The 18051-nt window shown below is 45.4% G+C and overlaps 1 pseudogene; it reads right to left on the bottom strand.

Moving 5' to 3' along the window:
- Positions 1-5227: 5227 nt before the first annotated feature.
- Positions 5228-5866, bottom strand: LOC127690671 (60S ribosomal protein L10-like; annotated as a pseudogene).
- Between the last annotated feature and the right edge of the window lie 12185 nt (positions 5867-18051).

Raw genomic sequence — 18051 nt, forward strand, 5'->3', positions numbered from 1 at the left:
GCTTTTGCTAATGTTTTATTGGAACTAGCCAGGGGAACATGTGTGTTCATCATTTACAGCTGCTTTCGAACCCCACTGGCAGAGCTCAGTCACTAGTTGCAGTAGAGGCTGTGCAGCCTGAGGCGCTGAGAGCACATCTGAAGGCCCAAGATCGACATCGATGTCTTCTTCAGTTGCTCTTCACCTTACATGTTGAGGCAGGGTCTCTCAATTGAACCCAAACTTACCATTGGTTTGCCTGGCTAGCCAGCTTGCCCTGAGGATCCTGACTCTCACACTGGGACTACAGGTGGCCACCATAACCACCCTGCTTTCAGTTGGGTTCTGAGGTGCCAAATTCAGGTCCTCTTCACCTAGTCCTGCAGTGACTTGATGTGCCATGTGTGTGTGTGTGTGTGTGTGTGTGTGTGTGTGTGTGTGAATGTGAGAAGGAACTATGTGAGGGGGTACTGGGAGGAGAGAGGGTGCTGATATTGGGATGTAAAGTGAGTAAATAAATAATTTTTAAAAGTTAAAAAATACAGTTTAATATAATAAAAAAAACAACTAAACAAAAAAGTTCAGGTCCTTACACATGTCTAACAAATGCTTACATGATGAGTCATTTCTCCAGCACCATCCATTTTTAAAATTGTGGTAAATACACCACACACACACACACACATGTGTTACATGTATGCATATATATTACATACTTTACCATTTTGTTTAAAGAGTGTTGTTCAATAGCATGAGATACATTGGTATTACGTGAGACTATCACTCCTGCAAAACCAAAAATCTGTTCAAAAGGTAACACAGCTCCTGTTTCCTCCCAGAACCCCTAGCAACGACCTAAATGAGTTTGACTAAGCATCTCACACAATAAGTGAACATGCAGCATCTGTCTTTTTGTGCCTGGATAATTTTAGTACAATATCCTCAAGGCTCATCCATGTGTAGTTATGGTCAAATGTCAGTTCTCTTTCCTTTCCTTTGTGTGTGTGCAAATGTGTGTGTACACATGTAGAGGCCGGAGAAGGATGTCAGCCTTCAATAGTGTCCTGCTCTGTGACCCTCTACCTTATTACCTTGACACAGGATCTCTCCCTGAATCTAGAACTAGGCTAGCAGCCAGTAAGGCCCTAAGATCATCCTGTTTGTTCCTGTCTCGGCACTGCAGCTATAGGCAACCATGTTTGAATTTTTACATGGGTTATGTGAGGATTTTGAGCTCTGTTCTTCACACATGCATAACAAGCACCCCTGCCCTCTGTACCACCTCCCCAGCATGCCACCCCCACTTTAGTTCAAGAAAATCCTTGGGGCTGCAGTACCGGCCCTCTTCTGAGAATGCTTACTGCTCTTCCAGGGAACCCCTGTTTTAGTCAGCACACAGTGGTTTACAGCCCCCTGCAACTCAGTTCCATAAGATCTGACTTCCAGAAGCTGCTTCAGGAGTGTGGTCCATATGCATACACTCAGGCACATACACCTGCACATAAGATAAAATAAAATAAAATATTTTGAAAACTATTTGAGACAGGGTTTTACAATGTTGCCACAATTCTACTTCAGCCTCCTAAGTGCTGGGACTATAGACATGTGCATCAGAACCTGCCGTCTTTCCAGGCTGAGCACCGAGGCTTCCGCGGTGTGCCTCATTTCACTCTTCCAATCATTGGTTGACGCACACCTGGCTCACCTCCATCTCTTAACTATTTCCAGTACTCTGCTAGGAATGTACATAAATATCTCCCCAAGATCCTGATTTTACTTCCTTTGACTCTGTCCAGAAGCAGACTTGCTGGGCCATAGGGTAGTTCTGCTTTTAAAGCTTTGAGGAATATAGTTATTCACAGCACCCATTTCCATCGACAGTGCATGGGGATTCCAATTGCTCCACTTCAGTGTGCTCTACGTGGGTTGACAGTGTTTGTCTTCTTGGGTGGTCTAGGAATTCCCAAGGACCTCAGTCATTACCAACATGCCAGCCTTCTTGTGAGACAGCAGGTGAGAGGAAAGGAGAAGTTAGTGTCGTTCATCCTGATATCATCAAACCCAAGAGTTAATGGAAGCTTTGCTTCTCAGGGTCTCCGAATACAGCAGCACAGAACTCAGACTCTGTGCCCTTAGCAGAGGAAATAACACTAAGCTCTGCGCCTTTGGGTTCTTTCTGCTGGTCTCGTAGACATAGCCAAGGGGCAGCTCCTTGTTCTTCCAACGGAAACCGTCTTCCCTGGGAGCCCCTTTTCAACCAAAGCCTTATGGGATCAAGATGAATACGGTTCTGCAGGCATGTAGTTCAGAATCCTAAGCAGAGGGGTGTGACTGGGCCTTGGAGAAAAGGGAGAGTCTATCTGCAGGGGAATCCCTGAATATTGAGCCTGAGATAATGAGGTTGATTCTACCATTTAGGAGCATCAGTGCTCCAGCACAACTTCCACCTTTCTGTTGGGATGGGGAAGCCATTCAGTAGACTGGGTAGTCAGAATATACAAAAGTATACAACATGCCCCAGAGGGTAAAGTGAGGCAAAAGCAGAGAGGGCTAGGCCACCAGGACACACCCTGGAGGCAGGCATCAAGTAGAAATGGCCTGCTGTTGAGAACATCTCCTAGGTTTACCTGGACACCAGTCTGTAGTTGGTTTTGTTTTATATTTTAGTATCTTTTCTTACTTTTAATTCATTCAGGTCTTATAGATTGTCTTATAGAACCATAAATAAAGCAGATATGGATATGGATATGGATAATATATATTTTTAAGAATGTGACTGAGTCGGATGGGGTAGTATACACCTATAATTTTAATATTCAAGAGGCAGAAGGATTATGGATTTGAGGCCTTGAAAAGAGCATCTGCTTTATTAATATATCTGTGAATTTAATGTGTTAAGTATAAGCATAGTGGGGGTTGAAGACAGGAAGTATGTTTGGGGAGGACTCTGACTTTAGCAGTTTAAGGTACAGTTGTCACATAGAGAGCATGGGTATGGCTAGGGCCTGAGAACATAGACTCTCACGCTTTCGCAGTTAGGAGCACTTGATGCTCTTGCAGAGGACCTGAGTTTTGTTTCAAGCACTCATACAACAGCTCACAAATTATCAAAAACTCAGTTCCTGGGGATCTGATGCTCTTTCCTGGCCTCCGTGGACCCTGAATGCACATGCTACACATAGGCTCATGAAGGCAAATACACATGCAATACTATACAGTCCAACACAACACAACACAATACATCTTAATAAGAAACAACCCTAAGACTCTCCTATGAGATGGGACTCATTTGACATGTAAGTCCTCATTGGTGACAACCAAAGTTGAATGGCGGGGACAATGTTAAGAGCCAGGTTCTGTGTCCTCGTTGTGGAGAAGTCTTTTGTTTAAATGGTATGTTCCTGTGTTCTTGAATCAGCATCTCTGGGAACAAGGACCTTGATTCTATGTGTAGTGAGCCTAGTATAGGTCGGCAGCTGTAGGTGTAGACAAAGCTCTGAGACAGAGCCAGGCCTACTGAACCTTGGCTACCTGACCTCAGACCACCTATCTAATACTTCATCAAACTCAAGCTAATGCTACCCCCAAAACTTTGATGTAGAGATGACATAGGGGAGGCACTTTGTAAATAAGGGCCTGACCAGCTTCCCCAGGACTGAATCCAGGACTGTTGACCCCTCCCTTGGCACTAATCATTAAGCCTCTGAGGAGGCAGGTGCATCTTTGTGATTCAGTGGGTGAGGGGATCCAGGATGAGGGAAAGACAAGGTCTCTCCCTACTATCTTCAGATGACACTGGCAAAGTTCGCTTAAAGTGGGTCCTCAAGACTTCTGGTGGCACATTGGACTCCCTGTTTTTTTTTTTTTTTCCCAAAAAGCCAGGCTACGGGTACAACATTTCTCTGTGTGTGTGTGTGTGTGATGTTGACAATCACCAGAACTCATGCTCACCTCCCTGAAATGAGGCTAGAGAATTCCAAAAACAAGAAAGGTCCTAGGTAAAGTCAATGCCCCGACAGAGAGAGACACTGTGGCTCACAGAGGAAAGAGCTCACTGTGGGTTACAGGAGCGTTACTGACTGTAACGTCAGATCACCCTCTGTATTGAACTTTAACTGGCTACCAGCACATGCTAGAGCCACAAAGAAGAGAAGGTGTCATTCCCTCTGAGGCTCCATTCTTCACATCATGAGCACAGTAAATTAGTAAAGCCTGTAGCTTCTCCCTGAATAAACCCATAACCTCTCACCTCTGACCTTTATGTTTATGTGGTAAATCCACAGAACATCTAGACTTGCAAACAGTGGGGGCGGGCAGTCTTCTTCCAGGTTGGCACTTTCTGTGCCAGGTAGGGCTAAGGGCACAGGCACAGCTGTAGGGTCCTCTTAAAGAGGATCCTAGGCCATTTCAGGTGAAGGGCAGCATCTGACTCACTGACGTCATTTTCATGCCCTTGGCATTGTTCTCCCGGACCTCAACAACCTTGAAACAATCAAGCCCATCTGCAACTTGGCAGTTGGAGGAAGGCTCTCTGCTGCAGCCCAGGGCCTCACACCAGAATGAAGTACCACTGGCCTTGTGAGATCTCTTGCATCAGGAGCCTGGTGACTTCAGTAGGGGCAGAGCAGAGGGAGGTTAAACCTCCCATGTGCTCCTGCCTCACAAAGAGCACTTTGAAAGACGTGTGTCTAGGAGACTTTGACAAGGTCAAGGGCAAATTAGTCTGGAAACTTCCAGAACTGAGCCTAGTCATCCCTGCAGCCTTGCCCCAAGCTCTTTAGCATTCATATAAAAAGCCCTTAGGTTAGGTCTTTTATTGTGTCCTGGATTTCCTGGATGTTTTGGGTTAGGATATTTTTTCATTTTGCATTTTCTTTGACTGTTGTGTCAATGTTTTTTATGGTATCTTCTGCACCCGAGATTCCCTCTCCTTTTTTTAAAATTTATTATTATTTTCTATATTCTTTGCTTACATTCCAAATGATTTCCCTTTTCCCGGTTCCCCCTTCCCCATAAGTCCCATAATCCCTCTTCCCTCCACCCATTCCCCAATCACCCCCCTCCCATTTCTCTGTCCTGGCAATCCCCTACAATGCTGCACCAAGCCTTTCCAGGATCAGGGCCCTCTCCTTCCTTCTTCTTGGGAGTCATTTGATATGTTGTTGTTTTTTTTAAAGCGGACTTGATGCAAGATTTATTATTGAACATGATTTTGTAGGTAGGGTATAGGAGAGCACTGTGGAAGCCTTCAGGAGTACAGGGCTCTCCACTTGCAGAGGACCACGATTGGGGATGTATTTGACCCCACAGCTATCAGGAATGAGGCGCTTCTCAGCAACCATGTCTTTAAATTCATCTGCATTGAACTTGGTGAAGCCCCACTTCTTTGAGATGTGGATCTTCTGGCGGCCAGGGAACTTGAACTTGGTTCTGCGTGGAGCCTCAATCACATGTTCCTTCTTCTGCAACTTGGTGTGGATGGATACGATGATCTGGTCAATGAGAACCCTGGCCACTGTGCCCTGGGGCTTCCCAAAGGCACCTCAAATACCTGTCTGGAGCCTGTCAGCCCCAGCACAGGACAACATCTTGTTGATATGGATGACATGAGAAGCTTCACTCGGATATGAAAGTCATCCTTGCTACAACTCTTTACCATATATTTGTTGGCACAAATACAGGCAGCCTCCAGCACTTCAGAAGAAAGTTGTTCATATTCATCTGACACCAGGTGGTCACAAAGTGGGAATTCATCAACTTTCGCTTTCTTCCGTCCCAAGTCAAAGATGCAGAGCTTAGCATCAGGGACACCAAGGCAGAAATGAGACTTTGGGCATGGCTTATTCTTACAATACCGGTAACATTGGGTGGGGCAGCAGCCCATGATAACAATAGGATCTTTGGTGGCTCACCAGAGCTCATTTGATATGTTAATTGTGTCAGGTATTCAGAGCTTCTGGGCTAATATCCACTTATCACTGACTGCATTCCATGTGTGTTCTTTTGTGATTGGGTTACCTCACTTAGGATGATATTTTCCAGTTCCAACCATTTGCCTAAGAATTTCATGAATTCATTGTTTTTAATTGCTGAGTAGTATCCTATTGTGTAAATATACTACATTTTCTGTATCCATTCCTCCATTGAGGAACATCTGGGTTCTTTCCAGCTTCTGGCTATTATAAATAAGGCTGCTGTGAACATAGTGGAACATGTGTCCTTATTGCATGCTGGGGAATCCTCTGGGTATATGCCCAAGAGTGGTATAACAGGGTACTCTGGAAATGTCATGCCCAGTTTTCTGAGGAACTGCCAGACTGATTTCCAGAGTGCTTGTACCAACTTGCATTTCCCCCAGCAGTGGAGGAGTGTTCCTCTTTCTCCACATCCTTGCCAACACCTGCTGTCTCCTGAGTTTTTAATCTTAGCCATTCTGACTGGTGTGAGGGGAAATCTCAGGTTGTTTTGATTTGCATTTCCCTAATGACTAGACTCCCTCTTCTATCTCTTGTGTTCTGTTGGTGATGCTTGCATCTATGATTCCTGATTTCTTGCCTAAGGTTTCTATCTCCAGGGTTGTCTCCCTTTGTGATTTCTTTATTGTTTCTATTTCCATTTTTAGATCCTGGATGGTTCTGTTCAATTCCTTCACCTGTTTGGTTGTGTTTTCCTGTGATTCTTTTTGTTTTGTTTTGTTTTTGTTTTTGTTTCGTTTTTCGAGACAGGGTTTGCCTATATAGCCCTGGCTGTCCTGGAACTCACTCTGTAGACCAGGTTGGCTTTGAACTCAGAAATCTGCCTGCTTCTGCCTCCCAAGTGCTGGGATTAAAAGCATGTGCCTCTACTGCCCAGGTCCTGTAATTCTTTAAGGAATTTTTGTGTTTCTTCTTTAAGGGCTTCTACCTGTTTACCTGTGTTCTTCTGTATTTCTTTAAGAGAGTTATTTATGTCCTTCTTAAGGTTCTCTGTCATCATCATGATATGTAATTTTAAATCAGTCTTGCTTTTCAGGTGTGTTGGGGTATCCAGGACTTGTGGTGGGAGAACTGGGTTCTGATGATGCCAAGTAGCCTTGGTTTCTGTTGCTTATGTTTTTGCCCTTGCCTCTTGCCATCTGGTTATCTGTGGTGTTAACTGGTCTTGCTGTCTCTGACTGTGGCTTGTCCCTCCTGCAAGCCTGTGTGCCAGTACTCCTGGGAGATCAGCTCTCTCCTGGCGGTATTTGGGTATGGAGCACTGTGGTACAGATCAGCTCCGGGAGCAGACTATAAAAAGCCCTTTGATAGCTGGGTCATGATGGCGCACGCCTGTAATCCCAGAACTTTGGGAGGCAGAGGCAGGCGGATTTCTGAGTTCGAGGCCAGCCTGGTCTACAGAGTGAGTTCCAGGACAGCCAGGGCTATACAGAGAAACCCTGTCTCGAAAAAATAAACAAACAAACAAAACCCCAAAAAGCCCTTTGATAAGCTAAAAACATTGCTGTTAAAGTGTTTACTAAGCATGCCTGAAGCCCTGGGTTTTATCACTAGCACCACAAAAATTTAGTCATGGAGATGATCCTAGAACTCCTGAAATGCAGGCAAGAGGATCAGAAGCTCAAAGTCAGTCTTGGCTACATATTAAGTGAGGCCAGTCTAAGCTACACGAGACTATCTCAAGGTGTGTGCTTGGGAGGAGGGGTGGGGCTTTTAGGGAAAGGGTATTTCCTTTGGGGAGATCTTAGGAGACATCTAAGAATACCTAAGAGGGAAAAGACATTTGAACCTGAGAGTTTAGGGACCTTGGTGGATCATCATAAAGCAATTTCATTGCTGGGATTTATAAAACAAGAGGTAGCAGGCTGGCTGGTGATTACAGGGGATTGGGAAAATCTTACAAAAAGTCAATAGTATTGTTTTATAGAACATAAGTCACCATCCAAACTGCGAAGAACTCCATGGTGTTCTTGTCTAGACTGTTGCCTGTTATATTTGGTCACTCTTGGCTGCCCATCCAGTTCTTCTGAATCCTTCCAGCCTGTTTGCCTGCACAGAGATCCATCACATGTGTGGCTAATAAGGGAAGGTAGACCAGAAGGCTTTTGATGGTTTTAAGCGTTGGGGTCACGAGGACTTAGAAGAGAGAATAGAATAGTCTCATGCTTGTGTAATAAGATGGCTCCCAGAAATAGCACCCATGGGCTGGGCCGGAACTGAGTCTGAGGGACGAGTTGGAAAGCAGCTGCAAGCTGAGCCATCCATCGTGCTGCTGGAGGCGGGCAAGGATGGATGAAGGAAATCCAAATGATGTGAAAGAGTGCAGGGCATGCGCTAAAGGAGGCAATGGACACCTTCCATTTTCATGACTTGAAGCCGAGAGTGTGGCAGCCAGTCAGAAGAGAATTCAAAAGCGTGTCCAGAAAGGTTGAGTGAGCTCAAGACACAGTGACTAATTGACCCTCGAAACAGCTGAGCTTGGAAGCTTTTGTAAATGAGACAAGTTAAATATCCCTTCTCCAAAATGCTTGGAGCAGAAGTGCTTCAGATTTTGGAGTTTGGGGATCTTAGAATGCTGTACACCAAGTCAGGAAATCTGCAAATTCAAAATCTAAAACTGCTTCCAAACCTGGAGATTTCTCTCCCCCTCTCTTCTATTGTCCTGTCTTCTCTTGTCTTCTTCCCTCCTCACCCCTCCTCTCTCCTCCCCTTCCTCTTCTCCCCTCTGCTCTCCTCCTCTCCCCTTCCCTCCTTCCCTTTTCTCTCCCCTTCCCCCCCCCCCCGACTTCTCTTTTCTCCTCTCTCCTCCTCTCCTTCTCCTCCCCTCCCCCTTCTGCCTCTTTTCTTTTCTCCTTTCCTTTTTCCATCCTTCTTTCCTTCTTTTCAGACAGGCTGGCTCAAACTCATAATCTTCCTGTCTCAGTCTTCTGAGTATGATGATACGTATGCACCACCACGCCCAGCTTTAAAAGCTGGAGGCTCGTATCAGTGCTTACTTTTCTTGCTATAATCAATATATGACGGAAGCAGCCCAAGGGAGGAAGGGAAGTTACATTTGGGCTCACGGTTTTGAGGATGAGGTCCAACTTGGCAGGGAAGGCTTGGTGTGAGGGTGGCTCTGGCTGGGAAGGGAGGACCATGGTGCTGGCCATGTGGAGTCCAGTCAGGGAGCTGTGGATGCTGGTGCTGACCTACCCTCCATTTCATGCAGTCCTGGGTTCCTGCTGACATACGTGTGGGTCTTCCCCCTCACATAAACCTCTCAGTACATGCCTTCACAGACCACCTAGATGAGTCTCCAGGGTGGTTCTAAATCTCAAGTGAATGATGGAGAGTAACTATCCCACACAGGGGTTGGATTAAGGCTACTCCGCCAGTAGCTTGTTTACTGTTTCTCTCTTACCATTATGAACACCCGAGGCCCAGAGGGGAGAGCAAGCCGCTTGCAGATTCATAGGCAGAGCACCAACCGCACCAGAGCTCAGGCCTTCTGGCCCAGGTTTTAGTTCCCAGCCATCGAGATTCCTCTAATTTGCTTTTTTACAACCCAGACCTCCTGCTGTTCTGCCACTGTTATTTGACTTTGATAAGCATGGCTCCCTGACACACTGAAACCTGTCTTGCTGGTGGATTGTATAGTGGTTATCTTTATGTAATCCAATTACAGGTTCTTTAGCACAAATCTGTATCACAGAAAACAAGAGCTGTTCTGTTGAGTTTCTGTTTACTAACTTTGCAGTTTGGGGTGAACAGCTGTCTCTGACTGTATGTTTCCTATTCTGTGAACAAAGAATAAACTTACTCTGCAGGCAGTGGCTCACCAGTGAGAGGAGAGGTCTACAGTATCCAGCACAGGCTGGTACATGCTGGGTATTTGACACTGTTTACACTTTCTTCTCCAGAGCACAACTCTAGATGATTACTTTGCCTGAGTCAGGAAGACTAAAAATGCAAAAATCCCACGCAGATGAAAACCCACAGCAGTTTATATTAGTACTAGATCAGGTGTGTGGGAAATGCATTTTTTCCCATGGAAATTATCCAGAAGTTATGATAGTGTCCTTATCATAAAGGGCAGACAGGAACCCATCAGTGCTACCAACACTTCCGGTACGGGTACGTTAGGGACTGTGATTGAGCCTTCTGCCCTCCTGCCTATTACCTGTCCTTCTGGCTCATGGAACAGGCTGCCTGAGGAGTAGTTGTAAGCTTAACTATCATCCCTCTATTTAACTGCTACTATAGACAGGTGACCAAGAAGAGAAAGGCCTGCACCCTGGAGAATATTGGGCAACACCCTCAGTCCCTTCTTCTTATCACCCGCCCATGTGGATCCTTCATGATAGTCTGAGGAGGCCCATGGGGAACATTCTGGGTCCCTTGACACCTGGCATGCATACCACCACCAGCCTGGCCCTTCCTGCCTGATGCCGTTAGCTCATGTGTGGATATATTATAGGTGGTGATCAGAGTCCAGGGGGCACTTGAGATTTCTAGGTTTCTGTGTCGAAGGACAGAGGATGGCCCCACAGGCACAAGATAAGGTAATAAAGACAGAGACAGCGTAAAAGGAAAGAGAAAGGCTTTCCCGAGAAAACTGGAGTGGGCTAGTGACTGGGGCTAGTGACACGTATCCAAAAGTACTTGTCTGAGAGTCTAATGACCCTTTAAGTCAGTTACCTGCCACCTGCCACTCCCTGTCTTGTACATCACAGGCTTTCGCCACACATCCTATACATTGTCCATAGCCCAGGAAAGAAAGGGCTTCCAGTTCTCTGCCAACTGGCTCCTTCATATGTCAATCTTGATGCCCTTCTAGTCCCTAGGGCACCTCTCCTGTCACACTTCACCTTATCAGCAATAATACTGGATGACAAGCACGTGCCAGGCAGGCTCTTGCTAGGGGTTGAGCATATACTGGTGGGTAAGATGGTCCTGGTCCCCAGCCTGAGGAAATTAACATTCTAGAGGAAAGAAAGACTGATAAACCAGCAGACCAACCATTGCAAAGCATAACAGCGATGAGCAGTGTAAGAGAGGAACAGGGTGGCATGGGTGGGGGTGGGGAGGGTAAGCTCTGGAGGATGACTTTTGAGCCAAACATGGGCAGGGGCCAAAGAGGAATTCTTCAGGCATGGGTGATGGTCTGGGTTAAGTTCATGAGGCAGGAATGAACTCGACTTTTTAAACCCACACAACAGCTTGTCATGAGGAGTTTTGACTCCTATTCCTCTAAATAAGAGAGCAGCCTTGAGCAGCAACAGGACAGAACCTGCATTTTCAGATCTCTTAAGTCGAAGAAAGCATGGAGGCTGTCAGGAAGCTTCTAGAAAGCAGGCCAGCTCAGGCCAGGGTGGGCGTGGGATGGGGAGTGAGGGAATGGCTGGGGGGGTGTTAGAGTTGGGTAGAAGGGAACTGCTGCCACTAGGGTCTCTCTGAGGTTGGCTCCAAGGGCACTAGGGTCCCTGTGAGGAGCAAGGAAGAGAGAGTTCTTCCACTTAGCTAATGGGTTCAGAATAGCTATAGGGTTGAGGCCTTGCCTTAGAGCTGTTACAGGGCAGGAGCTGCTGGCTCATGTGGGCTAACCACAGCCTGCCCCAGACCTCCCAGGCTTTCTCATACCGAGCCCAAGGTATGCTGGGAGCTTCCCACCACAACTCTGACATCACAGTGAGCCAAGGAGCGACGCGTGGGCTGAGCAGGGCTTAGGAGCCTAGAGGTGCCAGTGATCCGTGGTGCCCAAACTGCAGTGGCTTGTGGCATCCAGCTGTATGAAGGCAGGGCCAGAGAGCCCTTAGTGAGTGTGTCTCAGGCTTTTTCCATTATTACAGCCCGAAGGAGCATTGTAAAGACACCCCCCCTCTTTTTTATCCTAAACCTATATAGACACACTGCAGAAGCCCGTCTTATCTTTGGAGAATACATGCCAAACCATTCTGCGGATGCCTGGAACCAACAATAGCGAAGGGCCCTATCGACATTTGTTCTCGTATGTACACACTTGGGTAAAGTTTAATGTATAAAGTAGGCTCAGTAAGAGTAACAGTGATAGCTAATAATTAAATAGAGCGAGTACAGCAGCACCTCACAATAAAGTGTATTTTAAAACGTGTGGATTATTTATTTCTGGAAATTTTCAGCTAGTGTTTTCTGACTGACACTGTGGTGAATGGACTGACAGAGAAGAGGAAGTCCCAGATCTGTTTCCGATCTATTTGCATTGTCGACCCACATATGTGCCTTATTTATTTATAGGACACTCTGTGTTCCCTCTGGGGGTTAGAAATAAGGGGGACCCACAGAAAGTCCCTTCACTGTGGGTGTACATGTCCACTCTTGGGTGGACGAGATGGCCCAGGCAAGAAAGATGCTTGCCGCAAAGCCTGATGACCTGAGTTCAATCCCCAGATCCCACATGGTAGGAGAGAACTGACTTTTTAAAGAAAGAGGATTTATTTATGTTTATTTCATGTGCAGTGGTGTTTTGCCTACATGCACATCTGTGTGAGTGTGCTGGATCCCTGGAGCTGGAATTATAGACAGTTGTCAGCTGCCGTGCGGGGCTGAGAGTTGAACCCAGATCCTCTGCAAGAGCAGCCAGTGCTCTTTACTGCTGAGTCATCTCTCCAGATCTCAAGAACTGACTCTTGAAAGCTGTTCTCTGACCTCCACGTGAATACTGAGGCACGTGTATGCTCCCCCACACTAAATAAATAAACAGATGTTTTAAAAAAAATCTACTTTTGCTTCTTTACCAAACAGGCACACCATTGGCCCTGCTGCTGAGAACTTCAAAGTAGTCCAAATACCCAACCAGAAGCCTTGAGGGACTAAAGGCCCTGTGCCTCCTACAGACCTCACTGCCTGTCTGTCCTGCAGTGTGTCTCACAGAAAAAAGATCAATCAGAACTTCTCCCTCTTTGTCTTTCTGTGTGTTGAGACCCAGAGACAGCATGGGTGTTCTTAAGGTCAGAAAGACCTCAGGAGTCCTTTTGCTGAGGCTGGGTCCAACAAGACACCACTAGTTCTGTCTCTATTTCCACATGGCCAAAATGTGTCAAGTCCTTTGGCTGAGACCATACATGGGGAAACACTTAGAGTTATTTAGATGATCTAATTGTCCCGACTGCACTCCACCCGACAGAAGGACAGCCCTCTCGAGCCTTGGCCTGATAGAGAAGCAAAGTCATGAGTGAAAGGCTCAGGCTTGTTTTCTTTGTCCCGCACCAAAAGAGGCAGGACCCTCTGTGGCAGCGCCTAAGTAGCAGGCTGAAGGCAGAAGCCCAGCCGGGACCTTGGGTGGCAGCATGGGCAGGCATCCTCCAAGTGTGGCCTGCATACTACACCGCCCACAAATCGCCCGTTGCGGTCTGAGAGTAGAAAAGTGCTGTAATTGGGAGTCAGCATTTAGGAATGCTTCTAGCAATGTGGTGAAGTCATTTTACATCTGAATGCAAATAAAAAAAAACCTGGACTCAGATACTGAGTTGGTTCTGCATTCCATTTTCTTTTTTAAAAATGTCTTATCTTGCCGAATGTGGTGGTGCACCTCTTTAATCCCAGTACACAGGAAATGGAGACAGGAGAACTGGGAGTTCAAGGCTATCTTTGGCTACATTTCAAGTTTGAGGACCTCCTGGGCTACAAAAGACTCTGTGCCCAAAACACCAACAATTATTTAAGTTGATTCAATATTTGCATATATGTATGACATGCAGGATGAGAGTAGGTTTTTTTTGTGTGTGTGTGTGTGTGTGTGTGTGTGTGTGTGTAGTATATACATAGTATGATTAGATCAGGGCAATTAGAATTATAGACTCTGAACCTTTGGACTCTTCTAGCTGGCTTTTAATTTCTTTTAAAATGTTATATAATGTACTGTACATGTGTGTTCGTGTAATGCATGTGATAGTGCGGGCATGCTTTTGGAGGCTATTTGTAGGAGTTGGCCCTTTCCTTGACCATAAGTTCTGGAGATTGAGCTCAAGCCATTAGGCTTGGTGACAAGCGTGTTTACCTGCTAAGTCCTCTTGTGGGCTCTTGTTTAAGTTATTTTGATGAATATGATAAATTGCGGGTTATATTCACACTTCCATGCTTAGAGCTCTAGAGAGACTTCCTCCTTAATAGCTATTCTTTTTCTTTCCTTTCTTTTTTTTTTCTTTCTAATTTTTCCCCCTTTTGGTTGAGTATTTCTCAGGTTGAGCATGCCTGGCACCCAAAGAGGTCAGAAGAGAGCGTCAGATACCCTGGGACTAGAGTTACAGGTGTCTGTGAGCTCTGTGTGTGTGTGTGTGTGTGTGTGTGTGTGTGTGCTGGGAATTGAACCCAGGTCCTCTGGAAGAGCAGCCAGTGCTCTTCACAGCTGAGCCATTCCCCCAGCCCTCTAACTGTGCTGTAATCTCTGTGTTACCCCTCTCCACTTTTGAAGTCTCATCTGACATTTTCCTGTCCCATTTTCTATGACATTGCATCAACAATTTGGTTTTGTCATATTTCAGAAAGTCTCATCCTATGGAAAATTAGAAACTAAAACCCAAATAGCTGTCTCTCTCTCCCTGGACAGTTTGAGCAGCACATGATGGTGGCCATGACCTCTCCCCTCCCGTGCCAAGCATAGGTCTTTGGCCTCAGAATTAACACAGAGAAAAATAACTTTCAGTTGTTTGGCTGAGCCAACTGGCGGGCAGAGCCCAAAGGTCTGTGTTTTAGCTCTGAGAAGACACAGTCCCAAGACCTAGGCAAGCGAGCGACTTTGATGTTGTTCCCAATTAACATACAAATGGGTTTCATTGAGACTTTTCAAACATTGTTTCTGCGGTTCAAAGCTCCTACCCCGCCCCAGTGTCCCCTGCCCTGTCCTCCTGCTAGACCCCTATCCTCTCCATAGCCAGGCAGCTTCGTGACTCACTGTACCACAACAGCCCAATTCCCACAGCCTATCAGTGGTGTCCAAAGAAAGGCCCTGTGTGCTGCATTTGGGGTTCTCATTAAGTCATACCTGACCGAGCAATCAGGAATCAAAACAACAAAATTTATATATCTTTTATTTATCGGTAGGGTGGGGCATATGTGCAACAAAGCACACGTGTAGAAATCCCCTCCCACCAAGTGGGTTCCAGGGATTGAACTCAGGTTGTCAGGCTTGGTGGCAAGCAACCTTTACCTACTGTGCCATTTCACCTGCCCAGAATTTATTTATCGTGGAGAGACAGAGTCTCATGAAGCCTGGGTTGGTTTTCAACTCCTGATCCTCCTGTCTCCATCTCTCTGGTGCATGTGTGTGTAATGGGGTGTTGGGGATGGAACCCAGGGCTTTACCTATCCTAGGCAAGTGCTCTACCAACTGAGCTCTAGCTCCAGGCTGGGATTTCCTTCTTTCTTTTCTTGTGGCAGTGGTTCTTTTAAAGGCAAATTCTTGCTAAATGGCCTTAAACTCCAACTTGTGATTCTCACACATCCACCCACTGAGTACTGGAATTCTAGGCTTATACTATGTCTGGCTGAGTAGTCAGGAATATGAGACCCAAGAAAATAATGTCTTATGCCCAGGACTTTAGTTGGTGCCTATCAGAGAATATACACAGACAGGTCCATCAACAAGGCATGTGTGGTAAAGCTTTTGTCACATGGCCAAGTCCCCTCGAAGCTGAGAGTTGGTTATCTGGCCTATACAAAGTTTGTATTTGTGTCTGCTGGGCCTGGAGTCAGGTGGGCTACAGAGGGAAAGAGCAGACTGGGGCTACATCTGCAAGGCCCCTGACAGGACAGAAGGAAGTTGAAAAGAACATTGTACCCCTCCTTTCTGCTACCGGTATGTTGAAACAATGAACCTCAAAGAATTAAAATTTTGGGAGACCCACCTTGTAGTTGCATGGAAGACTGTCTTCTCCTTCGGAACAAGATGTAAAACTCTCAGCTCCTCCAGCACCATGCTTCCTGCTCTGAGGATAATGAGTGGAACCCTTTAACCTCTGACCCTGTGCCGTTGCTCTCTGCACTCAAATCCTGCTGGGAGAGAGCTAGTCTCCCAGGAGTGCTGACACACTTGAGAGCACAGGATGTTGTTCAAATTCCTGGCCCAAGAGGGACCCACCCAGAGCTATCAGGATATAGGAACCAAGGATCAGCCTAGGACAGGATTCTTCTGGCTTCTGTCGTCTACACCCTGGAGCTGACCCTGTGCCACAGTTCTCCATACCCAAATTTCGCCCGGAGAGAGCTGGTCTCCCAGGCTTACACACAGGCTCACAGGAAGGACAAGCCACAGTCAGAGACAGCAAGACCAGTTAACACCACAGATAATCAGATGGCAAGAGGCAAATGCAAGAACATAAGCAATAGAAACCAAGGCTAGTTGGCATCATCAGATCCCAGTTCTCCCATCATAGCAAGCCCTGGATACCCCAACACACCTGAAAAGCAAGAATGATTTAAAAATCACATCTTATGATGATGATAGAGAACTTTAAGAAGGACATAAATAACTCTCTTAAAGAAATACAGGAGAACACAGGTAAACAGGTAGAACCCCTTAAAGAGGAAACCAAAAAAAAAAAAAAAAATCCCTTAAGGAATTACAGGAAAATACAACCAAACAGGTGAAGGAATTGAACAGAACCATTCAGGATCTAAAAATGTAAATCGAAACAATAAAGAAATCACAAAGGGAGACAACCCTGGAGATAGAAACCCTAGGCAAGAGATCAGGAATCATAGATGCAAGCATCACCAACAGAATACAAGAGATAGAAGAGGGAATCTCAGGTGCAGAAGATACCATAGAAAACATTGACACAACAGTCAAAGAAAATGGAAAATGAAAAAATGTCCTAACCCAAAACATCCAGGAAATCCAGGACAAAATGAGAAGACCAAACCTAAGGATAGTAAGTGTAGAAGAGAGTGAAGATTCCCAAGTTAAAGGGCCAGTAAATATCTTCAACAAAATTATAGAAGAAAACTTCCCTCACCTAAAGAAAGAGATATTCATGGACATACAAGAAGCCTACAGAACTTCAAATAGATTGGACCAGAAAAGAAATTACTCCTGTCACATAATAGTCAAAACACCAAACGCATGAAACAAAGAATATTAAAAGCAGTAAGGGGGAAAGGTCAAGTAACATATAAAGGCAGACCTATCAGAATTATACCAGACTTCTCACCAGAGACTTTAAAAGCTAGAAGATCCTGGACAGATGTCATACAGACCCTAAGAGAACACAAATGCCAGCCCAGACTACTATACCCAGCAAAACTCTCAATTACCATAGATGGAGAATTGATAGATGTTAGAATGGAATCAAGATATTCCATGACAAAACCAAATTTACACACTATCTTTCCACAAATCCAGCCCTACAAAGGATAATAGATAGAAACTGCTAACACAAGGAGGGGAACTACACACTAGAAGAAGCAAGAAAGCAATCTTCTTTCAACAAACCCAAAAGAAAATAGACATACAAACATAAAAATAACATAAAAAAATAACAGGAAACAACAATCACTATTCCTTAATATCTCTTAGCATCAATGGACTCAATTCCCCAATAAAAAAGACATAGACTAACAGACTGGATATGACGTAAGCAAGTTATCTTGATACTATATACAGATTTTTTTTTTTATCCTAGGGCCAGGAACATGATTGGCAAAGTATCTGACTGACACTCAAATGTGAGGACATGAGTTTGAATCCCAACACCCATATAAAATCCAGGTGCTGCAGTGGATGCCTGTAACTTAAGCTCTTGAAGGGGCAACCAAGACCTTGTCTCAAAAAATAAGATGGAGAAATATGGACAGACAGATGGATAGATATTGATAGATATTAATAGATAGAAAAGATAGATAGATGAAGACATTTGATTGATCAACTTCTGACCTCCACACACATACTCACCCACATGTATACCACACAACACATTTTTCATACACTACACACACACACACACACTCACTCACAGCATATTAGGGGATCCCAAGAGGGAACTCTGGACTTATCAAATAGAGGCAACTGTCCAATGGAGTCTGCAGGTGGAGTAGGAGCATCAGGCTTGTAATGTAGTCAGTAATTCAGGGTGCTATAGCC

Source organism: Apodemus sylvaticus, chromosome 1, assembly GCF_947179515.1.
Source record: "Apodemus sylvaticus chromosome 1, mApoSyl1.1, whole genome shotgun sequence".
In the NCBI taxonomy this organism is placed as follows: Eukaryota; Metazoa; Chordata; class Mammalia; order Rodentia; family Muridae; genus Apodemus; species Apodemus sylvaticus.